General features: G+C 41.1%; 1 protein-coding gene across 1 annotated transcript in view; it reads right to left on the bottom strand.

Annotated features, from left to right (window-relative positions):
- LOC100692659 (thyrotropin-releasing hormone-degrading ectoenzyme) overlaps positions 1-27,551 on the bottom strand; it is a 257,284-nt gene that overhangs the window by 121,030 nt on the left and 108,703 nt on the right. The gene's annotated exons all lie outside the window — the stretch shown is intronic.

Raw genomic sequence — 27,551 nt, 5'->3', positions numbered from 1 at the left:
GGCTGGTGGTGATTATGGAAATTAATGTTCTGTTAATAAGATTTGACGGCTTATACAACGCTTTGATATCTGCTGTGTGGACTTTGATTGACAGCAGTGACTGACAGTCGAGTCTCCTCCTCCTCCCTGGCTGAATTGCCGTTTCTCAGGATTTCAAAGCAGCTGTTTGAGAATAAACTGTATTTTTTAATCATATAATTTTGTACTTGAGTACCATCCCTTGTGTAGGCTTCATGGGCTTTCCAGAACGAAAATGTCATTCAAAGCTTCAATGGCAGCAGTAGCTTCTTTCTCAACGGTCCATGAACCATGACATCAGTGTCGTTGGAAGAATTTTTAATGTGCTGATCAATGTGTGTGGTTAATTATACTAACTGACAGTCAGAGAAACCTAATAACTAGCAAACTACAGATGGAAGCCTGTACAACACAACCATACGTAACCTGTCTCAATTTGGAGAGTGTTTTGTCTGCATATGTTTTATGTTCACTTTTTTTGTCCACCATGTGAATTTTGACAGTTTTCTCTTAAATGCAAGTTGAGTATTCACCTAAAATGTGTTTTTATCCACAATGTCTATATTTAAAAAAGAAAATCTAAAATCAATACTAATGAAATTATTGTAAACAAAAAAAAAATATTGTATTCATGCTCTTCAAAAATCCAGGTACCCATGAATGAATGAACCGATTAAACGATTCATTATCTTTAACAGTCTTTCACTTTTTAAAACAGTAGTTAAATAATTTACCGATACTGAGAGACAGACGGTAAAGTTAGGACACCCAAGGCTACAATTTGAACAAACTATTATCTTAAATCCTGCCTGTGGGCACCGAGTAGACGATTCAGCTGCGACGCTGATGCTGCCTGACACCCATTATCGCTGGCGGACAGCTGTCATACAATTTCCTGCTGTCACGTACCAAGAAAATTAACTACTCCATTATTTTCCCCTGGTGTGGCTGGCATGGTCACACCGAGCGTGGAGTTGTGAAACTGTTGAACTCCGGCAACGGCGGCTCGCTTTCAGCAGCAGCCGTGGCGATGTTTACATTAGAAACGGTGGAGACGGCGGCAGTAAAGAGGCGCCGTTTGAATACCGCTCCTCAGTCACATCACATCTTTACCTGACAATGAGGATGTTAGAGACGGATGATAAGATCTCAGTCTCTCTCAGCAGAGTGAATCTCATTAGTCGGCAGATGGGGTGTTCATATAATGTCTTTATTCTGCTTTTCTTTCTCTCTTCATCTGTTTTGTTTATCTCCTCATTTTCTTCACTCACCGTGCCTTCTCCTTTCCTTCTCCTCTCATTCTTTCTCCGTCTGCTCATTTCTCTTTACATTTTGTCACACTGATCATTCTTTCACTCTGCCATCTGTTTCCCGCATCGCACTCTCAGCCTCGCCAACTGCTCCGGCTTGGCCGACCCAACATCAGTCCTGCTGTGTTTCAGCAGCGTGTTGACCCTCCGTAAACCCTGTATTGTGGTGGACTGAGCATGCTCCAGATCTTCAGTATTCGCAGCCCTGACATCACAGCAGATCCTGTGGATTTGTTACAGGCAGCACAAAGCTAGTGTGCTGAGTTTTTCAGGCTCCTGCAGCGTGTTGATTAGATATCTGCAGAGTCCTAGCAGTGTGGCTAATGATGTATAACTTATACTGAATTTTTCCCTTTAACAGGCTCTAAGAAGCTTTGAAACCATGCTGTTCCAAGAAGTTTGAGTCTACAGTCCTCTCTGTGCTGCTGCTATTATACTCCAAGTCACATATGAAAACAGCAGCGTCTTATTTTGCTAATGGAAACGCCAAGACCTTCCCACCACTTTCACATCAGGTGGGAGTGAAATTAAACATTCAGGGCATGTGGTTTTAATGGTTTTCTTTTGTCTATTTTGAGACAAAGAGGCCAAAAATGATTTTATTTTCATAAATCTGGTATAAGGATTTCCAAATTTACCTTTCAAATCATATCACTCAGATAACACATGCTGACTAGACAGTTAAGGTTTTTACAACATGGCTTTCCTGCTACTAACAGGAAGTTTACTACAGTGAAAACCCTCATTGTAAAACAAAAAACAAAACAAAACAAAACAAAAAAAACAACCTCTACAGGAAAAATGTTCTCCGTGCGTATGTTGCATCATTGGTCAACAGCTCCATGAAGCCTCATCCATTCTGGATTTTCCTGTGAGATCCCACAGTGAAACTGGCAATCCTGACCAAGGCAGTTCCTGAGTACTTTGAAATCCTTTGGTACAAGTGCTACACAATACATAAGCACCGTATACCACCACATACCGCATTGAGGGTGACACAGCAGATGACTAAGAGAAATAAACAAACTGCAACAAACCCAACAAAACTCACTGAAAACACTCAGTGAGAGTAACTTTACTGGACATGTCAAGATTTTTTTTAAAACCTTAAAAGGAAAGCCTGTCTTCACACCATTGAAAAAAAAAACTAAAACAAGAGCTTTTATGTGTAAATGTGGCTGAAAAGGTAAAAGGACATTTTCCCTCGATACCTCTTCAAACTCATCACACTGCCACCAAATTCAAAGCCCAAATCTTTTTGCTGTGAGGTGGTATGCCAACCACTGCTTCGTAAAAAGATGACTTTGCATTTGAAAGAACAGATAGGTAGGATCCACACATCTATTAAACACTCTCTTCTAGAGCAAATTTAGTATGATTTCAGCTTTGACACTTTTGTGCCACTTGTACACCTCTAATCCACAGAAAAAGGATCAGTGGGATATTGGTGAATGGAGGAAATCTGGCTGAATTGAAGGATGACCTTTGACCTGTGTCTGTTCATCCAAGTTCATATGTAACAGCCAACCAGATTTACAAAGAAAGCAAGCTCTGTGGACATTAGAAGCCTTTATTAATTATATATGCATGTAAAGACTTAACACTAGGGGTAGTAATAAGTAATAATGATTTTCTTATTGTGTGCTTTGAGGTGCTTTGTTTCAGCCTTGAATGGAAATAATGATGCTGGTTAGTGAGTATTGAGAGCAGCCAAACTTGCAGTTGTTGCCAGCTGCAGGTTGCTATGGATACAAGTATAAGGATGTGCAGTTTGGAGTGTTATATCATGGAAAAAACTGCCTTTTGTTAGAATGAGAGTGAGGTTGGAGTGACAAACATTTTTAACAGAACACTGACTGAATTAAGACAGACAGACAGACAGATGGACAGACAGCTGCAGGTAGACAGAATATTAAAATGATTTATGGATCTTTATATTCTAATGAAGTCTATGCAAACAGCCTCTGTAGTAATAAATTATCCACTTCAAACAAAAACACTGCAGAGACACAGAGAGAGCTAATAGAGAAGATTAATTAGTCTGATTCATAGGATTACACACACACACACACACACACACACACACACACACACACACACACACACACAGAGAGAGAGAGAGCAGAAAAGTTAATCTCATAATTAAACGTTTTGTCATTTTCACTGAACTTTGGGGGGAAACATGACAAAACAGAAAGAATGCTCCACAGCAACAACGTCACCATGGCGTCACGAAAGACATCATGTGTGGTGAACGGAGCACTGACGAATCAAGATGTCTCCGCAGACATGTGAAATCGATGCAGGCTTCAGAAGGATCATGAACAGAACTGATGGAGTAGCTAATTCAATTCAATTCAATTCAATTTTATTTATATAGCGCCAAATCACAACAGAAGTCGCCTCAAGGCGCTTTATATTATTCTATTTATATTTTTCATCAATAGTTTCAATTTCTGCCACATGCTTCAAACATGCTGGTGTTGCTACATTAGTGCATTACTAAGATTAAAGCCTAGCGATTATAAGAGGACATTGACAAGTGCTGGTGGCTGATCTGGTATCCATGTCTATCCATTGTGTTACAACTTTGTAATTTTGTGCTGGTTAAATATTCAAAGATAGTGGGATTAAGAGCTGAAATCCATCTTTGGGATTTATGAGTTTCCCTGCAACAAAAAGTGGATAAAATAAAAACCAAACATCAGTACTGGGATTGGCCGTCAGCCCACAACCAGACTCCAGACAGTATAATCATAACATAGCATTTATGCAAGCATTTAGTCTCCCTACAGATCTGAGTCTCCCAACAATAACTTTCATTGAGAACATTTAAATCTTTATCATTCATCTCTTATATGCTAATATTTTTATTTAAGCCTAATGATAGCAAAGCATCTGCAACACGTCTCTTTGCAACAGGCTCTAAATCAGCCAGCTGATTGTGTCTTGGATATATTCCTGTCATCCTGCTGCAACTACATCACTGTCTGTGGACAATTTTCCATATTTTTTTCAAATCTGTGGAATTCTGTCTAGGCTCACTAACTGAATGTGTGTAGTTTATGTGAAATCATGTGTGTGCAGTTTTATTACAGTTACCTGCTGTGTGCTCTACCTGAGCACCGTCTCATTCACCCATTCAGACAAGCACTTTTTCTGTGCTTTAGTGCTTCCCATGTAGCATTCACACACAGTGAGAATGTTACACCAGTGCACCAGACAGCCGTGCCCAGAGGGTGTGAAGAAGAGTAGGAGGAGCCTAAAATGCCTAATGAGGTCACACTCAATGAGCAGATAAGCTGTACATTAACTGGTTACACAAAATATAAGCAATAAATGTTGGCTGTTGGTTGTGGGCGTGTCTGCACAGTGGGAAATTAGTTCTAGTTAGTCCTTAGTTAGTCCTCCACAAGGTATAAAACAATAAGCAGAACTGCTGCCAGCTGTGGCACAAAAGAAGTTATGAGCACATTTTGTTTTTTTAATACTGTAGATGAATTCCCTTTTTTGTCTTTTTCTCTTTGAGTCTTTTCTTGTAGTTTTTCTGTGGTGGTGTGGTTTAGCTCATGCCTTTATTTTTGCTTTCAGTTAGTCTGTACTTGTTTTAGAAGATTAATGGTTTTCACTTAGTATTTTGGCCTGGGTTCATCCTAGAGCAAAACTGCTTACACCTATGTGGATAAATAAATATCCCATATTTTGCTGAATCAGTGTATTGATTCTGACTTGTAGCCCAGGGTGGAACTCTGTACAGTGCTTTATATCACACAGGCGTGTAACTCCCACAAAAGCAAAACCAAATTCAATGTAAAATCCACGATGAGTGGAAAAGAACATAATCTTTCTGTGTAATGAAATATAATGCTTTAATACACATAAAATAAGCAGAACACCACCTGATGAAAGGAAATGCTGAAGCACCTTAAGCATGACTCTCTGGTCGTAACTCCCATTAGGAATCTGTTATTTGAACTTGTGCTCTGACCTACATCCAGCATGCATAACAAAAAGATGTCACCACTGCTGTAAAATTAAAAGAACAACTCTGATTTAATCCACTTATGTACAGTTAATCCTCCTTTGTCCAAGGAGCCTTCAGGCAAATGATCGAGCTCATTATGAAGATGTCAGCGTTCAGCTGAAGTGCTGTCCAAGAGGTGAGTATGTATGTAGCTTCAGGCTGAGCCAGTTTTTATTCCATCTCATGCATCTGAACATGTTAACTGAGGTTAACCGGCCTCGAGACAAAGGACCACCGAAAAGTATTTGCCATCATTATTTGTCTGAGAAATGCGATTTGTTTACCCTAAATCTGGACTAATCGCTTTATTTGCCAAGAGATTCAGCAGCGGACAGCTCCCCTGTGTGCTCCCTGAAGGAAACTATGAAGCCAGCTGAGTTTATATATAGTAAGTGGTGTTTATGGTGGTTAAAAACAAATGTGGTGTCGTTTATTGTGGTTCCATAAAAGTAGACGGTAACATAAAACATGGAGAATTATAGAAAGGAAGCAATATAAATGTATGATCATGATAAATACACTAATATGGGCAACAGCAGAAAATACAGGCTTGAAATTATGACCATGATTTCAGGTTACACTTTGAGTCTTTATGCTAACAGCTTTAATCTGTCAGCATGCAGGTGGGCTGTATCCACATGGTCAGTGCTGCAAAGGCAAAGTTTTACTGGATGATGTCAGAGTCTGAAAACCCCCAAATACCCAATCAATCGTCAGTCATAAGGAGCTGCTATGAGTGCATTTTGGTGATGACACCCTGCCGCTGTGTCTGATGGGCTAAGTGCAGCCACATGGTCATCATTACATTATTTAAGTTATATAACTTATATAACTTAAATAATATATACATATTTGAGCCTATTGTGCTAGTGAGCCTGGTCTCCATCGTTGTTTAGGTGGCTGGTATATGCCGGTAGGGAGAACTTTGCGCTGTGACGAGATGACTGATATGATTTATTTCTCCTGTCGGTGGTTTTAATGTTGTGGCTCATCAGTGCAGACTCTCTAGCTGTAATCTGACCTGTTATTTGGTATGTTGGTAGCTGGAATATATTTTTAAGCACAAAATTTATATATTCATATATTCATCCCAAAAACACAGTTTTCACTTTGTGGATGGAGGCTATGCATGCGGGGACTGCTGTGAGAAAATTAAATGTATATATATTCATTCTTAATTAGGTACACATTTCCTCCTCTGACATGATTCCCTTTTGATTAAAAACACAGGCTTTGCATGCACACAATCAGCCGTGTCAGTCAGTTTCTACAGAGAGAGAACAATATTTGGGTCCCATGAGGGAGACTCTGCTGAGATCCTGATAAACATGTGGGCAGATTTTACAGGAAAAAGAAAGCGAGAGAACAGATGGATCCATACTGAGCCAAGCAGTAAAACCATTTTTGTCAGAGGGTAAAAAGATCAGTTATTGATGGGAATATGAACCGACAAGTTTCTGATCAAAAATCTCCAACCTGGAAATTACGGCGCCGCCTTTCGCCTTTCTCTTTATCGCCCTGTTGATGTCATTAAAGTTTGATCAAGCTGATTAAAACGCCGTCTCGTGCTGCTCTTTCCCAAATCAGAACACGTTTGGGGACAGGCTAAGGCCACAATATCGTCACAGTTCTGACACGTCGTAATTTGGTCACCGACACGTGTCCTAATTTGTCTGCTTGGTCATGGATGGAGGCGTTTAATGAAACAACCGCATGCTGACACAAAAGCAACCAGGAGAGCAACATGCATGGAAACGTCAGCTGCCAGCACACACAGCTACAGGGTTACACAGATGAACCTTATAATCTCCAGAGCGAATGGTGCTCATTAAGCTGTCGCGTTAAAGTAACGAGTTTAGAATTAAACGTTTCTATCTGCAAACTGAGAGGCTTTGAGATATCATTAAGATTTATGGTTGTCACATCCTCAATATTAAAACTGTTTAATCAAAGAGCGATATCACTCTTGGATTGTAAGAAAATCGAGCCCTCTAGAGATACATCTTTCCATTTTTTTAACTTTTGGCAAAACTTAGAGAGATATCTGAAGACATTTTAAAATTTTTGCCAACTTTCACTTGAACCACCTTTGAGGTGTTCAGATAATTGTTGTTGCTATTATAATGACAGTCAAAGAACAATATGAACTTGCTAAGTTAAATAAAATGGCACATAATGTTTCCATATACCTTTGGGAGTGATGAGATCAAACTAAAGACTTTACAAAAATCCTGATATTAAAAATAAAGTTTGCTGTAAAGTGCTGCACAGAGAAAAAGAGTTTGGCTGAAATGCAAATGCTGATGTGTTTAATGAGTCTGAGCCTTTCAGTTGCTGCTGGAATAACAGTCTGCCAGGAGCCGAGGAAAAAAAACAACCTCAAGTTTGATGACAGTGCGTTTACACTTAATCTACAGGGTTTTGACAGAAAGTACAAAGAATTTTCTCAGCCTATAGAAGAGAAACTTAATATACAAACTTGTAAAGAAACGAACCAAATACAATAACTTTGCACCATCAGGAAAATGATCAGCATTTTGTCTAAACTCGCTTCTTTGATTCTCTTCTGCATACAAATAAAGACTTAATCTGAACCCTTGACGCTTTCATGCTGTAGGAGGAAGTGTGCTGCGTGGTTTGGGTCAACCTATCGTTTTAGAGTGATAGGTTGTTGTAAATGAATAAAGTTGCTCTGAGTAATCAGCCTTATCCTCTATTCCAGGATGACCAGGGGTCAACCAATGTTTTTTTAAAGATGAAATTATGTTAATCATATTTTACGGCCTTCACACTCTTCAGATCCAATTCAGCACCTTTGGGAGATTTTGGGCGAACATGGTAACACCATCACAACCCCAAAGAAAGGAATGTCTTTTGGAAGAACAGCATCCGTTCTTCCAGATGAATACCAGCGAGCTGGGGGATTAAAGTAGTCCTGATGACATGTGGTGGCCAAACACCCACCCATTTGGGGCCACTTATTCCTAACTGGCTGGGGTGGTTTGTAGGAGGGATGGAAGTAGCCAGGAGTCAGCACCTCTGAGGCCGTGGCCGTGATTCTGCATCAGAAAAAGGGCAGATTCCTGCCCCAAATGAGGGAGTTCAAGTATCTCTGAGCTGTTCACGGAATATCATTCTGCAGTCATGCAGGGATTCTAGCAGACTGTTGAGATTAAGCAAGTTGAACACGAAGCTTTCTTTTTACCATTAGATGCACCCCTTACCTACGGTCATGAGCTAAAAAAGACAAAAAAAGCAGATAAAAGAATTTCCTTGGTGTTGGGTTGGTGGGGTCAGATTTAGGGTTAAGACCTGTTAGGACCTCAGTCATCTACTTCCTGTTCATATATGCCAAGTTTCTTTGGGGTCCAAGAATCATGTTTATCCCCTTTTAGGTTTGCCCACCTGGCTTAGGAGCCCAGCGTAAATGTGGAAATTGCTGGAAAGATTTTATATGTCATTTGCTTTCAGAGCACTTTGGGATTCACCAGGAAAGTCGGTGGGGATAAGGATGTCTGGAATATCCTCCACAGCCTGCTACAGAACCCATACAGAAAAGGGATGAATTATGATGGGTTATGACATCAGTGAGCCAAATCTGTCATGTCCTCCTCATCATATTCTAACATGCAGGGTTACTGTTGTAAAAAGACTTCTTTACTCCAGATCACAATGTTTTTCTAAACATAACCAGCGAGTGAATGCAAAAAGCAGCAAGACATGCAAAACTAATCAGAAACTGAAAAAAGAAAGCAAAACAAAAGTGTTTTTACAAAAATGGAGATACACATTTAAAACAAAGCCAGCCCAGGATGAAAGCATGTTGGTGGATTTGTCCTCTAATTTGCCGCGCATTTTGTTTTTTGGGATTTGCTAAAACATCTGATGCTGTCTCTCGTCTTCTGTGTGATGTCTTTGAAATAACTGAGCACATATTCCACAGCGCGCTCGGCATCTCGCTCTTGTTCCTGTCAAGTTTTAGCACTCTTACTGTAAGCCGAGAGTGATAAAAGCATCAAAGCGTCTGCCAGAAGAATGTAATGTTGTTACTTAACCCAGTTTAAGTCACACAGGCGGCAGAGGTGGAGTAGGATTTTCATGCAGTATGAAGGTGCTGCTGTGGAAACACACTCTAAGTTTCCCCCCTAAATAAAGACAATTCACAAAGAGGGACAGCATACGGATGTGGAGATGGAAAGAGCGGGAAAGATGTAACCATGGCAACAGATGGTGGGCCACTTAGTCAGTGAGAGGCCAACAAACTCCCCTCCACACACACACACACACACACACACACACACACACACACACAGACTGAATGGAGTGTATACTATATCTGTGTATGGGCAGTGAGGGGGAGGTGTTCCAGAAAATAACAGAGGTGAACACAGCTGCAACGGAAAACTGTGTGTGTGTGTGTGTGTGTGTGTGTGTGTGTGTGTGTGTGTGTGTGTGTGTGTGTGTGTGTGTGTGTGTGTGTGTGTGTGTGTGTTTTGACCTTGGCTGTGATTCCAGGGAAAGTTTGAGTCAAACTGGCAAACGGCCCACCAGCCGACGCGTTATACACTCACACCTGAATCGCCCCAATACACACACACACAAACACACGCACACACACACACACACACACACACACCCCTGCCAACAGGTATGACTTTGGTCGTCATGGTAACTGATCTGTGGACCCACAGAGCTGTGATTCAGTTTCGCAAACAAACACAACAGGGTACAAACCCCGCCCAGTCAAGCTCCATAAAAAGTCAGGCATGTCACATCACAGACCCAAAGCTGAGGAAAGGATGTTGAACTCACAAAGTTAGATTTGGGTGACCATCAAAACCTGTTTCAGATGCAAATAAATAATCCACACCTCATTAAGTCACAGATGTGGATTAATCCAAAACTAAAAATGGGACCTACTTTCTCACACAGCCCTGTCTGGAGTTTATAGAGAATGGTAAACTGAGAAAATACCCACTGAGCGGCTGTTTGGCAGGTGAAAATACCGTGTTGATGCCAGAGGTCAGAGGAGAATGGCCAGACTGCTTTGAGCTGACAGGAAGGCAACAATAACTCAAATAACCATTTGATATAAGAAAGATATGCAGAAAACTATCTGTGAATCCACAACATGTCCAAGCTTGAAGCAGATGGGCTACAGCAGCAGAAGACCACAGCAGGTGTTGCTCTTTTCAGTTAAGAACAGCAAAATGAGGCCACAGTTCACACGGGCTCAGCAAAATTGGAAAGCAGAAGATTGTAGAAATGTTTTCTGGTCTGATGAGTTTCAGTTTCTGCTGCAACATTAAGATGGCAGTGTGACAATTTGGTAGAAAGAATATGGTCCAGTGGTTCACGCTGCTGGTGGTGGAGTCACGCTGGGACCCTTAGCCTATCCAAGCTGTCATAGGGGAAAAAAGCAGGGTATAAACTGGAGAGGTCACCAGTCTAACACAGAGCCAACACAGAGTCAGAGGACCATAACTGGCACCTTAGAATCACCAATTAACCTAACCCAACTAAGTGCATACCTTAGGACTGTGGGAGGAAATTGGAGAAAACCCATGCAAACATGAGCAGAACATGGAAAATCCACACAAAAAGGCCCCAGGCTGGTGGATTTGCACCTGGGCCTTCTTGAAATTTTAGGTCAAAAAACAGCTAAAAAGGTGATTCAAAAAACTGTCATAGTCCAACTTTCTGACTCATTAAAATGTCAGGCCGACCACCTGGAGGAAGCCTTTTCAAATATGGCCTTCAATGGCCTGCAGTGCACAGATGCTCCACCAGAGGGCAGATGCTATTGTTGGGTGGTGCTGTTTTTTCAGGAAAGTGTTGATCATGTTAATGTAGTGGTCTTAAAAACTTTTATGAAATATGATACAAATTGTCTAATGGGGTTAAGAAATTACTGCACACAGATTAATGTTTCTACTTTTGTTAATAAAAGTTTTTTTGTTTGTTGTTAATGACTTAAAACCTTTTATTAAAAAGTTCAAAAACAGACTTTTTTAGACCTATATTTACATACAAGTCTCTGGTTTCTAAAGCATTTCAGCGGTGCGGCTGCTTTAAAGCCATAATAGCTGCACCAATACGACTTTTAATAAAATGATCCTGTGAGCTCGCTTGTTAGAGTTGGTTTAAAAGCATAAAGATATGCACTCTGACTTTGTTACATCGGCACGTTTCCTCCCAGCTTGCTGAGGTTTTGAAACTCGACACACCTCTCTGCCGAGCAGACGTCAACTAAAGTGTTTTAAAAGTTTAGTTTTAAATCCCATGAAGCCTCATTACTGCAGAGACAGAAGGATCCACTCAGACCACCGATCAATACTCGAATCGATCAGCGTTTCCTCAGGTGAACCAGCGTCTGTGTTACTTACAGCATATCTTTGGGAAGATGCTGATCTTTTTCCATCTCCGTCTCCCCTGAATTGGTTTTGTCTCCTTTCTTTGCCTTGTTTCTTTAAAGTCTATTTTCCATCATTCGTTCAGCTGCTTGCCTTTGATTATAGCAGCAGGATAGGAATGTGCACACACACACACACACACACACACACACACACACACACACACACACACACACACACACACAGCAGCACACAAAGAGAAAGTAGTGCTCGCACATACACTAAAGAGTGTGCTGTGTATGTGTGTGTGTGTGTGAGTGTGTTACATAATGAGCCCTCATCTTGAAGTGACACTAAAATAGCTGCTTCAGCTTCACGCTCTGTCTTCTGTGTCTTTAAAAGCACCAATTAGGGACATTTAATCACTGCACTGGCTGTCCGGATGAGTCACACACAGTTACACAGAGAGAAAGAGAGAGAGAGCGGTTTCATTTGTCCTCTGTGGTCTCTAGGAAAAAATGTCCTGTGGGAGGGAAATGGGGGAAAAAAGTTTGTCTTTAGAAACATTTTAAATATTTTTATCTGCAAGTTAAGCTGTCAAAAAGTAATTTCACTCTCATCATTTGTCGTTGCTGCATCAAAGTTTAAACAGAGATTGGAGTCATCTTAGCTGATGAGACACCATTAATGCTCGCTACTCACTAGCCATCAATCCCAGAGTATTATCATTCCCAACGCGTATTATACCGACGATTTGTCATGCCCGTAGGTGTCTCATAGTGAAGCAAAAGGTACCCTTCCACGTCCTTATTAAGGGCTCTGGGTTCTCAATTGACTCCAATATAAACCCGCTCGCGGCGGTAAGAGACGCTTAGAGCAGAGGCTCCATTCCACCATAAACACATGAAAATATCACTGATAATTCAACAATTCAATAGGTTTATGTTGTGGCAATCACATAGTGTTTTCCAAAGTGATCCAGGATCTGAAAGTGAACAGAATTAATGTACATAATGCTTTGTTAGGTTTATTTTCATTTCACACGTAAAACACATTTATAGATTGATTCCAACCTGCTCTCATTCCCAACGCGTAACATAGGGACAATTTGTCATAATCGTAGGTATTTTTGAGTTGGGATGAGAACGTGTTGTCAATCTCTGTCTGCAGTTCCTTTAATGACCACTAGACTCCCAAGTTAAACCACAACCAAGCATTTTTACAGCCATCTGGCAGCTTCTTAAGGTATCACAATTATATGTATTTTATAACTCTTTTGTTCAGGCTGTATTAAGTCTTAAAGTGTACATCATATGGTCTCACACATGCAATGTCAGAGACAGCCAAAATGCCAAAGTCAAGGTTATAACATACCATCCAGGAGATTTATTTCGCCTGTACAGTATGTTTACCAACCACATCGTTGTCTTGGCTGCTACCATGACAACATTTGCTTCTTCTTCTTTCAGCAAACTACTAAACAAAGTGACCCAGTGATGGAGCTAGACAAAATTTGTTGCTATCGGTCACTTCATGGTAATTGAATTATTTGGAAGACATGCTACTGATGTAGCATTGACTCTTATTCCTAACTGACAGCATCATAGTCAGCTCAAATCAAGTTATTTTTCTGTAAACTGATAAATATTTTTGAGATATCTTAAGACAAAGAAAAAAAAGTGAAGGAGCAGTCGGATATTTTTGGAAGTTCCTACAAAAGAACCAGATGAGATGAGTTTTTCTCTACATAATGGATGCAAAACTTTTAGTTTAGCTTGAAGACTGACAGCACAATTCAATTCATCCTTAAAAAAAAACACACTGCTGTGCAAAGGCTTTAGGCACTGACAGCTTTAAAGCACCTTCGCCTAGAAGAACCGGCTCTTCAAGGTACTCAGCAGGTAAATTGCTCCAAGCATCTTGGGGAACTTTCCACAGTTCATGTGTAGATTTCATCTTTCTCTCTGTCGTTTTTTGCTAACGCAACGCCAGATTGAGTCTATGATGTTGACATCAGGGCTCCGTGGGGGTTGTGGCAGAGCGCCTTCTTCTTCCTGTGGTTCACAGAAGGTAGTTTATGACTCTGGCTGAATGTTTGGGGCTGATCAAATGCCTTTCTGATGGTACTGATTGACTTTCAGGACTTTGAAACATTGAACATTTCAAACTTTTATCTACTCAGATGCTATTATCATGATTTCCGCATTAAGTTTTAACTGTGTTCAAACAAATGGAGCCAAATTTTTAAATTGAATATCACATAATTCAGAGTCTCAATCCCAAGAACACACCTACTGCTCCCTCTGTCGAGGCTCCAGGTCTCAGAGGTTGGTTAACAAGCCTGAGATTAGTCACATCAAATCTGATTCTCTCTCTCTTTCCTCCTGTCTACTTAACTCACAGTAACTCGCACAGAAAGTACAGTGATTAAATGTCTCTAATTGGTGCTTTTAAAGACACAGTGAGTGAGTGTGCGTTGGATAATGAGCTCTGTCCTCATGTTCAAGTGACACTAATAGCTACACATTCACACAATAGATGGAGATCATGCACGTCTTGAGGTTTTTCAGCTTTCTTTGTGAGAGAAACTGACAGCTTAAAAAAAACAGAAATCAATTACACCTCTTAAATACATCAGTCAAGGTCGGGTATTGACTACAGGCCAGAGAGAGAAGCGATTCAGCCCGAAACAAGCTGCTCAGATGCAGCTTGGAAAGTTTAACTTGATTTACATGAGTGTGACAGAATGATGGATCCGGCCACAAAGTTTTCACTTTACGACATGTTTCATTTGGTTATTCGGTCGACCTAGGCTGGACTAGCCCCCCCCAAACAGGAGGGGAAATTGGCCATGACCAACTGCATCCCTGGCTCATGGACCAGCAGCAGGGGTGAGTTGGATCAGGGGGGCCGACCACGTATCCAGCAGTGGCGGTGACTAGGCAGGTCCGGGGCCAACCGGATGTTCAGCGGTGGAGACGGAGCTGATCCGGACTACGTGGTGAGGGGCGGCGGCGCAGCAGACGTGGACATGACCTGAGGCTCAAGGGTGGCTTGGCAGGTGGCTGAGCTGCCCAGATGCCCAGACAGTGTGGCAACCTCCGGCATGGGCATGGCAGGTCCAGACGGTGCAGCGACCTCCGCCTAGGGTACGGCAGTTCGCTCTGGCGCGCTTACCTCTAGAAAGGCGTGGGGGTTGTCTCTCTCCCTCATGTGGTAGAAGGACACCGGTGGGGGCAGCGGCATCAAGGAACCAACCCGAGCTACCCGACTTTCTAACAGCTGCATCCAGTGCTTGGACTGGTCCGGCAGTTGTTCCGCCTGGCAGCGAAGCACCGCCACCTGCTTCCTCCGCATAGCCACGTGCTCAGCCACCATTCAGGTCAGCGCCATAAACAGACTTGTTGGCCCACCACAGGGCTTGTTGCAGTGTTGTGTTTTGCTTCGTGACCCGTTGTGAATGGGGAAAGTAGCTGAAAGTATTTTTTAGTGATTTATTTATCATTTATTTTATAATAAATGTAGGCTATACTTCCTCGTAGTTTTCAGCATTGCAGCTGGCTGCAGTTGTGGTGAAGTTTTTCACAACATTATAATAAATATTAATAATATATAATTGGGTAGAAAAATAAATTTACATTGTAATATCAAATAGAATAAATTGAAACTGAGTTTAATTACAGAGGAATTAGACCCTTAGATGTGTACTGTACTATAAAGTGTTATTACAATGCTAAAATAAAAGTGTAAAAAAACAGTGAGTATTTAAAGCAGGCTGAAGGGTCTGGCTATGACATGAACATATTCTGAGGTTATCTTTTGGTGATGGTTATATGAACATCCAAAATTCTAAGAGTAAATATATGAATTAAATGGAGAGAGAGACAGCAAAGCTGCACGATGGTGTGGTGGTTAGCACTGCTGAAGCAAGAAGCATAAGAAGGTTAGCGGTTTGAATCCACCAACTGGCCAGGGTGTTTCTGTGTGGAGTTTGAATGTTTGAATCTTTCCATGGGTCCTCTCTGGGTAATCCGGCTTCCTCCTACACTTCACAGACGTGCAGTTAGTGGGTTAAATGTTTATTCGAAATTGCCTGTAGGTGTGAATGTGAGTGCAAATGGTTGTCTGTCTCTCTGTGTTAGCCCTGTAACGGACTGGCAATCTGTCCAGGCCGTACGCTGCCTTTCGCCATATGTTAGCTGGGATAAGCTCTGGCATCCACGTGACCCTGATAAGGATAAGCAGAAGATAATGAATGAATGAATGGATGGATGGATGGATGGATGGATGGGAAGACGGGAAGACGGGAAGACTTGATATTCATAGTATTACTCAAAGCCAGTTAAACTTCAGGAAAAATCAATCTGACCAGTTAGAAAAGTGGCAACAGGTTCACTGAGAAGGCAACAACAACGCAACCTCCAAAGAGGGAATGGTTAAGCAGGTGAAGGCCACAGATCATTGCTCTCCTCTGTGAAATCAATTCACCTCAGTATCTCCTCAGGATCTGAGACATCCAGTCTCATCTGTGACTGTCATCCTCTAGCTGTTTGGAAATAATCCCTTTAAACTCTTGCTTAGAGGTCCTGGATGGTTGGTCTCTGCTTTGCTCACTGCTGGAAATAAATTCCTCACCTCTGGCTGTTTCCCAAACTGCTTTGAAACAGAGACAGTGTCCTAAAGAGACCCAGTGCTCATCCATCCTGTCCTTTGAACCACAGACTGGGCTCCAAATTACCTTTCAGTAGCGAGGTCATGGAAAGAAATTGTAGCTAAAAGACTTTAGAGGAGGATAACAGTGATAACATCTTCATTCATTTTCCATCTTTTTTTTGTGCCTGCAGTACAAAGTCAACAGAGAGAATTTATTCTGAGCATCTTTAAAGGACAGAAAAGCAGCAAGAGGAGCTGATAAGTGGAGAAGAAAGGTTTCCAATCAGCATGCAGACTCCAGAAAATCTCCTTTATTTTTATAATTAAGATGAAACAAGTAATGACTTGAACATTTCACTTGTTCTTAGTGCGAGACTGATATTTTTTAACCAGTTAGCATTTAACAAGTCCTTTGTAGGCCACAGTAGACAGGTGGGGTTATAGTTTGGTTGCATTTAAGCTACCTGATGAAGAAACATTTTAAGAAACTACAAGATGTTGCATTAAAAATCTAATCTTAAATGCATTTTGATTTTACAGTGAAAGACAAAGACACCTGTAAAACTGTTACTCAGACAAATCACTAAACATTGTAAGAGGTCCTGCTTTTAACTGGTTTGGACTTGGATATTTTGCCATATCCATCAGTTAGTTGGAGAAAAAGCCAAGATCTGCAGTCTAAAGAGCAGCGTGTTGCACCATGGGAAAAGCAGATGTTGTGTCACAACCACACAGTAGCAAAGTTTTAATTAGTTGCAGTACAATTTACTATTTTTCTTAGAGTAAATTGTCCCCATATGAGTACTTATAATAGAGTATAAATTTTTTTCAGCTCTCTGGACTTTTAGGACCATGGGACTGCTTGGGGTCCAGATTAAGAGAAGCAAATATTTAAACATATTACTGCTTCTGCGTTAAATCTGCAATCTCATAACTGCAATCCCTTCTGAAACCCTAAACCCTAACCTGAAGTGCACCTCCCTATAAAATCTAACTACACATTGATGCAGATGCAAGCCTCACAGGTATGAATGTTGGCAGCCACGTGCAAAGGCTACACCGTGGGCTCTACAAAGATTCACAGTACAAGCATAATTCAGGCACAAGAAATAAACTCTGAGTTTTCAATATTTGCCAAAAGGGCCCCGGTGAGTCTCAGACAACTTTAGTGATGCAAATGTGGCTTTAAGAGAAAAAGATCCCTCGCTCTTTTTTCCCCAGTACTGGTGGTGTTATTTCCCCAGCCTATACTCTTTATTTGATTCCAACACTGAAATATTCCATCCAATAATACTATACGTTTATGATTGCACCATTCATCAAATGGATATACTTCAGACGTCCAGGCTGGGAATCATTCAGCATACATTTCTCCAGAGTTGAGCCTGATAAATTCAACATCTTTTGGACGCATTGGGATTTCATCAGAAACTTGAAATGTGTGTTTTTCTAAGCTAGACAATGTACTGCAGGGTAAAATAGGTTCACTTTCTTTTTGTTCTGTGAGGAAACTTTGTAAAGTCTGCGTTCTGGAAAAGAATGTCTTCTTCACTTTATTGAATATTAATGCTAAATTCCTTTAAACAGCTCTGAATGAGGCGGATGACTGGAAAAGACTCCGGCTCTCATCTTCACTGAGGCAGCAGCAGGCAGACAGCTGACTGGCCTGCAGCTTTGCATGCGCACGTGTGTGTGTGTGTGATTTAATATGTGTGCTCGTGATCATGTGAGCGTTTTAGTCTAGTCCATCTGCTGTTGTGTGTCACCCCGAGGCGACGGCATGAGAGAAAGAGCCAGGGACAAAGAGGAAGAAAACGAAAGACCGAAAGAAAAGATGAAAAGATACACAAGTGGAGGAATGTAGGTGTGTGTTTGTGTGTTTCGGCGCGTGTGCTGGACCTCAGGCGGTGCTGTCTCTCTGTGGATCCCAGATGGAGCCAGAACTCAACAGAGCACATTAGTCCACTTGGCGTGTTCACACACACGTTCAGACACACTCAGATATTCAGTGTAATTCTCCTGACAGTCGGATCACCTGAGCCTCTACTCACTCTGCTGCTGCAAGATTTCTGCTCCGCTGGAACAGTCAAATAAATTCCTACGGAAGCCCGGAGAGGCCCCTTATCGCTTCTTTAGTTATCTCGACTTCACGATTGAAAAGAGAGAGGAAAAACTAACTCCCAGGGTGGGACTGGGTTCGGGCTGACTGAAAGAGCTCAAGTATCATTTGCAAGCAACAAGAAAGTAAAGTGAAGTGAAGGAAGTGAAGAAATAGAGGAGGGGAACAAATAAAAAAGGTATAGGTGTGTAAATTTTACACCTCGGCCGGACTAGGATTTTAAAACTTGACTTAATAATAAAATACATCATCTAAAGCCTCTCCTCACTCCTCCAGAGCATTTCTTCACAAATGAAATCTAATCAAATTTCAGCTTCTTTGCCTTTTTGTGGTAGAAGTGATGGACTGTTTGGCAGACAGGAAAGCCACACTGTAAATCAGTAACTACAAGGCCAGGAGTCAAAGTTTCAACTTTACCCAAGAAACCAGATTTCCATGCTCAACAAGCACAAAAGGTATTATGTGTTCACAAAAACAGTTGCTTCAAGGCCTTTGAAGTGTAAAGTAAACACTACATTCAGACAATCCCTGTGACCAGCACTTGGAAACAGTGGGGAGGAAGAACATCCTTTAACTGCAAGAGATCTACAGCAGAACTAGGCCGAGGCAGCAGCACTGCTGTGACCGACTGGGAGTTTCCCTCTGAACCATTCTTTGGGTACAATAAGAAGAAAGAGAGACTCATGTAAGTTAAATATGATTTATTTGTAGCCTTTACCTGTGATTTTTTGGGGAAATACTTGATAGGAAAGGATGGTTCATAGTCTCGTGGTTCAGGTTTCAATGCTTACAATACAATACAATACAATTTTATTTATATAGCACATTTAAAAACCCGAAGGCACACCAAAGTGCTTCACAGTAACATGTAGAGTCAACATAAATCAATAACAGGGTACAAATCAGGCACTAGCACAGACAGGATAGAGGCACTAACAGACCAGGAGATTTAGGTAAATACAAAATCTGATGAGACAAAAACAGCAGTAAAATTAATAAAAAATAATAATAAATTTAATAAAATCTAATAAAACATTTAACAGATTAAAATTTAAAAGATTAAAAGGGTGTTAACTGGTCAGGAAAGCCAAGTCAAACAGATATGCTTTTAATCTTGATTTAAAGGATTGGACAGAATCCAAGGCTCGAATAGAAGCAGGGAGGCTATTCCAAAGTTTGGGTGCAGCTGAAGCAAAGGCACGATCGCCTCTGGTCTTCAGTCTAAGCTTAGGTTGGGCCAGAAGTAATTGATCTGATGATCTTAATGCACGACAAGGGGTGTGCAAATTAAGGAGATCAGTGAGGTAGCTGGGTGCAGTGTTATTCAGGATTTTAAACGTGAGTAACAAGATTTTAAACTCAATACGATATTTGATTGGTAACCAGTGTAGATCGACAAGAGCTGGGGTAATGGGGTCAAACTTCCTAGTTCCAGTAAGAAGGCGAGCCGCAGCATTCTGAACGAGTTGCAGCCTTCGAAGAGAGAAGGCTGGGAGACCACAGTAGAGGGAATTACAATAATCTAACCTGGAGGTCACAAAAGCGTGGATAAGTTTTTCCAGGTCCCTATGTGGTATATAATGCTTAGCTTTAGAAATCTGGCGCAGTTGAAAAAAACCAGATTTAACTACAGATGATACTTGCTTATCGAGCTTAAAGGAGCTATCCAAATAAACACCCAGGTTACGCATAGAGTCAGAGAGAGAGTTAGCTAGGGGCCCCAGCAGGGCAACAAGCTGGTCTCGAGGAATATGGCTGTCGAACACCATAACTTCAGTTTTTTTCTCATTTAAAACAAGAGAATTTTCTGACAGCCAATCTTTAACCTCACTCAGGCAATCATACAGAGAGTTCAGTGATGCTGACAAATCATCAGTCAGTTGACAGTAGATTTGAATGTCATCAGCGTAAAAGTGATAGGAAATATTGTATTTTTCAAATATGGAGCCCAAGGGTAGCATATACAAAGAGAATAATAAAGGGCCCAAGACAGACCCCTGGGGCACACCACAGCAGAGAGGGGCAACAGAGGAAGAGTATCCTCCTATCACAACAGAGTAGGATCTGTCAGTGAGGTAAGAATTGAACCAATTAAGGGCAGAACCCTTGATGCCTACAACATGCTCTAGCCTCATCAAGAGTATATTATGATCAACCATGTCAAAGGCTGAAGACAGATCCAGTAAAACTAAAACGGCAGGGCGACCAGAGTCAGCGAATATAAGAAGATCATTATAGACTCTTAGCAGGGCCGTTTCAGTGCTATGGTGAGGCTTAAAACCAGACTGGTATTTGTCTGTGATATTATTTGCAACTAAATAAGCCTGTATTTGGAGAAAGACGGCTTTCTCTAAAATTTTTGATAAAAACGGAAGCTTCGAGATTGGCCTATAATTGGCAGGGTCTTTCTGATCAAAATTACTTTTTTTAAGAACGGGGTGCACTACCGCATGTTTAAAAGCAGTCGGGACACAGCCCACAAACAATGATAAATTCATTAAGAATAAAATGCAAGGCCCAATTTCCTCAAAACCTTCCTTGATAATTCGGGATGGAAGGATATCATGCACAGAATTCGAGTTTCTCAGTTTTTCAATTATTCCCTTAAGAGTGGGGAGTGATAGCAGCTCAAAGTGAGAAAAGGTGGACATGCATCCTAAAACCGGAACGGGATTCAGCACAAGAGAGTGAGAGTGTGAAGCCTTCAGTAATAAAACTTTCCCACTAAAATGATTAAGAAATTGTTCACAGAGAGCCTGAGAGGCCGAACTCAAAGAGTCCGGACAGGGATTTATCACTGAATTAAAAATTTTGAATAACATTCGGGGGTTGTGGCTATTAGTCTCAATAATGTCTGATAGGAAAGCTGCTTTAGCTGCCTTTACGGAGTTCTGGTAGAGAAAGCGGCTCCTACAAAGAATGTCATAGGATATTTGAAGCCTATCTTTTTTCCACCTCCTTTCGGATTGACGGCAGACACGACGTAAAGCTCGTATAGTGTCATTTAGCCATGGTTGATGAGAAGTTCTGGGACGCTTCATCTTTTTAGGGGCCACAATATCTAAGATGGCACAACTGGTGGATAGCATAGCATTGACAAAATCATCAACCAATGGAGGTGTGTAACAGTTTAAGTCAGTGAAGTCTGGATCAGAAAGGGCAAAGTTTAAGAAGGTCGTAATGAAGTTAGCCACAGTCTCAGAATTAATGATACGTACAGGGCGATGACAGCCTTTAGAATTTAAGTCAATTGCACGTAGCTCAACATCAAACATGACCAAAAAATGGTCAGAAATACCAGCATTATCAATGTCCATAGTAGAAATATCCAGTGCATATGAGAGGACCAAATCCAAAGTATGGCCTTTAAGATGAGTTGGTTCCCTGACCCACTGTGTAAGATTAAAAGAGTCAATTAGGGCAAGAAAATCCTTGGCTAGGGGGTCATCCGCACAACAAATATGTATGTTAAAATCACCAGTGATAAGAGCTTGATCATAACTCAATAAAAAAGAACCTAAGAAGTCAGCAAATTCACAAATAAAAGACCTATTGTATTTAGGTGGTCGATAAATCACAGCACATAAAGTCGCCGGAGGTCCGGCAAGCTCCAATAGTTGGACCTCGAAACTAGAGTAGGTAGGAGAGGGCAGCTGCCGAACTTTAAGTTTGTTTTTAAAAACGGAGGCCACGCCTCCACCTCTTCCCGAGGGCCTCGGTGAACTGAAGAATACACAGTCCGGTGGTAGTAGCTCTGCAAAGGAAGAGGACTCACCAGGACGAATCCAAGTTTCAGTCAATAACAGAGCATCAAGTCGAGAGGTGAGGAAGAGGTCATTTAAGATGAAGGTTTTATTCACCAGCGATCTTACGTTTAATAAAGCCATCCGAGAGATCGGCATCTTATCTCTGCTGGAAGTACGTCTTAGCTGGCTTAGATGCCTGTGCCGTACACCATCAGTAGTGGACCCAATCCAAACACGAACAGGCAAAGAGATTACCGGAGAGACCGGACAGGCTTGTTTACCGACCGGACAGATCCAGCGATGGTTGAGCAGCCTGAAGGGTGTTGGATCCCGAGCGGATGGAAGTCGTATAATCCCTGCGGTGGTGAGGGAATTAGTAGCAGCTGATACTTTAAGGTAAGCCTTTAAGCGAACACGAAACCCACTCCGTTTGCCCCGCTTCCTATAGCGCTTCTTAGGCGGGGAGCAGAGAGGGGGACCGTATGAACCAGTGGAAGAGATGATACGTGGAAAGGTAGCGTCTCCCAAATTCCAACCTTGATCCAACCCAGCATAGGGAGGGAAACGAAGATTTAACAGAGTATCCCGGTCATAGGTGATTAATGCATAACCATCTCGGGGGCATAGTGCCAGAAAGATAACAAATAATAAACAAATATCAAGGAAATTGATATCCTTGAGAGATCGACAACAGAGACCACTTAGACCACCGCTTAGACCACTAGATACTCTGGGAGCCAACCAAACCACTTCATTCAATTAAGTTAACAATCTCAGCTACAAGTTAAAAAGATAGATACTTGACTTAGATTGATTACTTTAGTGTGTCATGCTTCTCCTTTTTTGGTGATTGGAAACCCAATCACACCTGCATCATTACCTGATCAGTACTTAAGGACAGGCTTTCCTTCCATTCATTGCCAGATTGTTCCGCTTGCTTCAGTGGTTGGGCTCCAAAGTCTAAATGTTCACAATAATTTCCTGGTTGTGACTCACATTCTTGTCTCCTCTCCTATGAGGCTCTTGGTGTGCTCCTCCTTAGTTTGCTGGAACCTTGGATTAACTTAAGTTTGGACTGGGAACTCTGTAATTTACCCTTCCAGCTTCACTGAAAGATTGCAAGCTGCCCGCTCCACTGAGTGAAAAATTTCATTTGAGCTGACTTTGCTATTTAACCCTGAGATTGTAAATAAACCCTTTGAACTGTTGTGAGTCTGAGTCTGCCGGGGGGTCTTTCTCTTGGTCTGTAATCATCACATAATGAAAAATTCTGTGGAATGAAATTCAGTCTCAGTGGATTTCACAGTAAATCTTAAATAACTTGAACTGTGAGCATTACTTTACTGTTAAATTTAAACACTAAAACTACAAACATCTTTACGTCTTTGGACTGAGCATCCACCCACACAGACGCAGGGAGGACATGCAACTCCACATAGCGGAATGTGTCAGGCCAGTGGATTCAAACCCAGGACCTTGTTGCTATGAAGCAATGATCTGTGCTGTCCAAAGACATTCATGGTTGGTCAACTGGTGTTTCTAAACTGGTCATAGGTGTAAATGTCAGCATCTATCATAGTGTACCGCTCCCCTCATCCTATGACAGCTGGAATAGGCTCCAGCCACATCTCCACCCTGAATTGGACAAGCAGAAGTGGATAGATGGATGGGTGGAATAAAAGGTTTGTGGCTTTTCCATCCTGCTTCTTCTGAAGTTCAACAGTACAGAACAGAGACTGCACCTGACATCTGCTGAAGCAACACAACATTTAGGCTTTTGAGATTATAACCTTCACTTGGATCCTTTGAAATATTGAAAAATTCAGAAAGTCACTAATGGATTTCTACTGTGTGTGAAGAGTTTTGCACACTCTGAACACTGAATCCAGTCAGTGTTTGTAGAAATAACCCATCTGTTTTTATCATGAGAAACAACATCTGATTGGCTAAGCTTCTTAAAAGTTGAATTTTGCAGCTGTTGTTGCATCTGTGTGAGACTTCAGCTGGCGCTCTACTTGAGGTCAATGTGGTAATTTAAAATTCAGACATGATAGAGCCAAAAGTTTTCCCTGAGCTGGTGCAACTTAGTCCTTACTTAGAGCTGGAGGCCATATTTGAAGTGAGTTGTATAGCTTCAGGACATTTCTCTGATTTTAAAATCTCTCCTGGAAGTGCATTCATTACTTTCCGCAGGATATCTGGGATTCCTCACCATACATAAATAGTACTTTAATGCACCAGTGAAATCACAGCCAGGTACATTTACTCAAATCCAGTTTTTTGTAGTAAAATCTTTGCACTGGAAGAAGATCTATGTATTTGACAAGTATACTGTACAGATGATTTAAAAAAAATTACAAGCATGTGAAATATAAAGTATGTCTCATGTTAACGCTGGGGTTTTGTTGGGAACTTCATCCATTGTTGTTACTTGCCATGTTTGAAAAGTAATTATTAGCAGTTTGGCAAAAAAGTAAACCTTTTCTTAATAAATATCACTCTTTTAGAAAAGAAAACAAAAACTATGAAAAAGTAAGAAAGATTCCTTATATGGGAACTTTTTCTGTGTCTCAAATTCCATACTTTGGCATTTACACTTCATATTATTGTGCATAATCTGCTCTGTCAATACAGCTCCATGAAGTGCAATTTAAGAATTTAGATGGTATATTTATAAAGATTAAAAAAAAATTCACACCTACATCCCTGACAACTGGTAAATATTTATGAAAAGCAGCGCCTAATGGCCTAAAGTGGAATTCCATATTTCGGGTATCGCATTTCTGTCAGTTTGAGCAGGTAAACAGAGTGAAGGGTTATGGTGATGCAAACTAAACAGACACCTCTGTGTGCAGTGCAGGAGTGTCAGCAGAGTGCACCATAAAAATGATGACCACAAAAAAAAATTAAAGATAAAAAAACAGAGATAACGCAAACTTTTTTTCTTAACAACTATATTATTACTTTGGTCTTCTCCACAGCAGGAACTCAGCTAATCGGCAAACAAAAACACAAATACAAGCAAGAGAAGCACACAGACAAGTTATTCAACATCTTTGACACTGCCCCCTGGTGACAATACTCAGGTACAACACATAGATGATGGTCTGCACTGCGTAGGACAAACGCAAATGCAAGTCAATAGACAGTCTTTATAGTTCAATAGACGGAAGTTTACAAACATTAGCATCCAAACTTAGAGAGGATTTTAAAAAGTGGAAAGATGACAATCAATCCTAGAACTCAGATATATTTTGTAACGTAGCTCCAAGGAACTAACCGTGGGCATTATACTGCAAAACTATATAATACTGATAAATGCAGCTGTGAGTGGACTGAAGCATCTTCTATAAGAATTGCCAGCTGGATGAATGCAAGGGTGTCAAGACTTTGTGACCTTCCTGAAGTAGCTATGCTTGAATTGTATTGGTTTTACACAGCTGGATTAAAATCAGTGCTGATGTCACCAATAATGTTACTTCTTTAGTTTCATTTGCCAGTCATGTGGCTCACCACAATTTGCAAAATACTTGGATCACCATTTTTTTATCCTTTAAATGTACAGTTGTTTCTCCAATGATCACATTTTCTACACCTACTTTAAAGCAAAAACAGGAAACGGTATTTTAGTGGCGTCTTATTTGTGCATATAACTACACTACCAACAGTGGACTATATTAAACTGATGCCATTGATTTTTGTGGAAACTTCCAGGAAATGCAAGGATGATTCATCTGTGATTAAAACCATGGACCAATCTAACCACAACCCAACAGCTCTGAGTTCCACGATGTCCATATACATTATATCCAGAATTTATCCACATAGTAAAGACACTGTTTGGGTTAATTATCATCCAACAGATACATTCTGTACTTTTTTAGCTGTAGATGTTGGAATATATGAAGCAGAAGAAGAGCTGGAGAGACAGACTGACATCTTAACACTCGTCTCTAACAGGACAACTAGCCAAAATTATTCCTGCTATTACTCTGTTTTTATGGCCCGTCATCTGTCTGTGCAGAGCAGTTTTCCCTCTGTCCCTTTAAATTTGTATCTCAGCTCATCATTTCTCTCTCGCTCTCTCAGGGGAGCTTGATGCCCTGCATGACAACAGATGGAGCCCTGAGGCTTTGGGACCATGCACACACACATACAGAAAGAGAGAAAGATGGCAACAGTAGGACGCGGTTAGAGGCAAGCTGTGGTAAAAACTGATGTCAACATCAGTATGAATGGACACATACTCCATGATTACATGCATATACTGTATATAGCTGAACAGGGGAACGCACACAAAACTAATTTTTAATGGAAGACTGCATTCAGTCGTTGCTGACACACATGCATTCTGTCCCTCTCTCTCTCTCTCACACACACTGACTTTCATCCACATACAGGAAATATCTAACTCAATTTAAAACAGAAAGTCAAATCAAAGAGGAATTCACACAGAGGCTTTGCTCTCTTTGCACTCGTGTATTTACCACAGTTGACACTTGAGTTTGGATCTAATATGAGTTTCGAAACTTCAAAACAGTGAACTGGGAGGACATCTGGGGATTTCTGGACTACTGTTTGGCACAGTAACACAACAGCCCTCGGGTGACTCTCCATCCGTGTGAGAGTCTGACTGTTGTTCAGGATCACAGTGGCAGCACGCTAACCGACTGAAACATCTTTTCTCCATCAACTTCTATCCTGCACAACTAGGCATGATGGGAAATGTGGGTTTACTGTGGACTTCCAGCTGAGATTCACCAACAAAATTAGAGATAAAGCTATCAGCACTACATTCAGCTGTCATTCATTCTCTCCACTGCTTTTGCCTGCACTTTCCTCATGCAACAGTTGTTTAAGATAAGTTTTTAAAAATTCACAGTGTCTCAAACACAGATATGAGAGAACACTTCAGAAAAGAATCACTCTCGGGCCGGCTAAAATTCCAGTGTGGACATTGCTTAAATCTGAATCCCACCCATAATGCTCCTGGCCGGTACGGCAATCATAGTCAAGCCCCGCAAATGTTCCTCTAGGTGCACAAATCACCGTTTTAGAAATACTAGTCCTTATTAAAATTCATCAGCTAGACAAGTACGCACATAGCATACAGTCTCCATTGCATGATGTGTACTAATGGGAGTACTCAAATTAAGACACACTGTATGACTTTATCCCCACCGGATAATTATTTCTGTACATGGTATTCCATCAGACAAGTACTTAACTTCCAAGTTAAATTACAATTTTTCTTACAAGATCTCTGGTGCATCTTTTACTGTCATCATACTGCAGTCACTGTTAGCCCGGGGGTCTCATGCTCCACCT

The sequence above is a fragment of the Oreochromis niloticus genome, linkage group LG17 (assembly GCF_001858045.2).
Source record: "Oreochromis niloticus isolate F11D_XX linkage group LG17, O_niloticus_UMD_NMBU, whole genome shotgun sequence".
Lineage (NCBI taxonomy): Eukaryota > Metazoa > Chordata > Actinopteri > Cichliformes > Cichlidae > Oreochromis > Oreochromis niloticus.
This window is presented reverse-complemented; position numbering and strand designations above follow the sequence as displayed.